The sequence below is a fragment of the Sinocyclocheilus rhinocerous genome, unplaced genomic scaffold (genome assembly GCF_001515625.1).
Source record: "Sinocyclocheilus rhinocerous isolate Xijiao unplaced genomic scaffold, SAMN03320098_v1.1 scaffold2134, whole genome shotgun sequence".
In the NCBI taxonomy this organism is placed as follows: domain Eukaryota; kingdom Metazoa; phylum Chordata; class Actinopteri; order Cypriniformes; family Cyprinidae; genus Sinocyclocheilus; species Sinocyclocheilus rhinocerous.
In genome coordinates this window covers 682,957-684,847 of record NW_015652303.1, presented here as the reverse complement: position 1 = coordinate 684,847, position 1,891 = coordinate 682,957, and the positions used below count along the sequence as shown (strand labels likewise).

Below are 1,891 nucleotides of genomic sequence, written 5' to 3'. Positions count from 1 at the left end.
TATTTAATAATTTCAATAAATAAAATCATTGTTATTAAAATCAATGTTATTATTGCATCCTGTTAATGTACAACAATACTGAGGTGCAAATAGTATCTGCCACTATTTATAAGTATAAATAGCATCTAATTATCTACTATTTACACTTATTGAAAAGATCTGCTACTTTTACATAACGTAAATAGAATGGCTATTTTCACTTAGTGTAAATAGCACATATCTAAAATTCTGCTGTTGTCACTTAGTGTAAATACATATAACTATTTTCACTGTAAATCGCAACTGGCAGGGGTGTCCAAAGTCCGGCCACGGGCCAAAAAACGGCCCGCAGCTTGTCTATTGAAATGTAGGCTATTATATGTGGCCCGCCAATCATAATTTACAAATCATGCAGTTTCACAATGTCAACACAAGGTGACAGCGCTAAATTTTAGGCCAGATGTATCAGTAAAACGTGAGTGACAACAATTTGGTAACTCATATGCGCTGTCATTTCTTTAGCGCACTGAAAGCAAAAGAGCTCTACTCGTGTGAAGCGCGCTGCACGGACCGTTATCTGCCTAAAGACAGCGCAGCGCGAGCTCAGAACAAATGCGTTTACTCGCAGGTCTCGATCATGCGACCACTAAACAGCGCAGTGAGATGCGTTCGAGTTTGGAGCAGAGCTCTCCTATATAAACCACAGATGTCACAGTGATTTAAACTAATTTAAAGGCAGATGAAACTGCGCTGCCATTCTCAACAACACTGACGCAGAAAGCAGGAGAAACACTGTGTGACAACAATGCAGTTAGAATACTTTTCAATTCACAAATTAATATTTACAATGGATTTACTGTAGTAACACTTCCAATGTGATATGTGATGAGAACAGGAAGAAAAGCGAGTTTGGCAAAAGACGGACTCGAACCCAGTCAATCGTATCATGCGCTACTCCACAGTAGAGGTCTTCACGGGTCCACTTGGATCCGAAAACCCGAGGTCCGACACGAGACCCGAGCGGGTTCGGGTCCAAAATTTCGACGAGTACCTCGGACACAGGTAGGGTTCGGTATTAGGGGTCTCGGGTAATTTAAAATAAACATGCTTTTTCCAAATGGACCCGATTAGACCCGAGTTCTTTTAAACTATCCCGAATGCATAGGCTACTTTCACTTTCGTGTTAAGTGAGGAACGCACATAGAAAAGGAGCATAGGCTACGTTTGTAACCTCGCACACAGAAATCATCTTATAGATATGAGATCCATCAGGAAAATCCATTCGCTTCATTATGCTGCCTGTTCATATAGGGCTTTTCTTTTTTGTGTGCAGAAGCCTTTCGCTGGAGATCAGGTTGCAGACAACACTAGCGAATCCGTGAATTATTAGGCTATAGATTTAATTTTTATCAAACTTTTCAAATTCACTGGTCACAATTGAAAGCCGAGCTCAGAAATAACTAGAGGTCGACCGATCGATCGGCCGATTTTTGGCATTTTCAGGGCAAAACAGACCGTTTCGAAAGCGTAATTACGTTTTACCCTACTAGAATTGATGCAGGAAAGTTATCATATTCATAAGTGCAACAAGTCATTTGCATGTTTCAGCAAACATAAACAAAAAGCATGCTTCAGAACTGTTTTGAGAAGGTGCTTAAGTTTTGAGCCATGAATGAATGAATGAATGAATGATGCATTCTAGTTTATTTGTACAGCGCTTTTCACGATACAAATCATTGCAAAGCAACTTTACAGCAAATTAAGTTTCTACAATATTTAGTGGTAGCTTATCAGTGGTGACTGTCATTCAATGTACATATGGCAGAAATGTACGGAAAAATCAATTTAAGACGTAATAAAACAGACGATGAACACTATCAACAGCAATTATTATATGATGCAATCAAACATA

The 1,891-nt window shown here is 39.1% G+C and overlaps 1 protein-coding gene across 1 annotated transcript in view; it reads left to right on the top strand.

The window, feature by feature from the left end:
* The window catches only part of LOC107714657 (pleiotropic regulator 1-like), a 24,698-nt gene that overhangs the window by 16,442 nt on the left and 6,365 nt on the right, over positions 1-1,891 (top strand). The window lies entirely within an intron of this gene.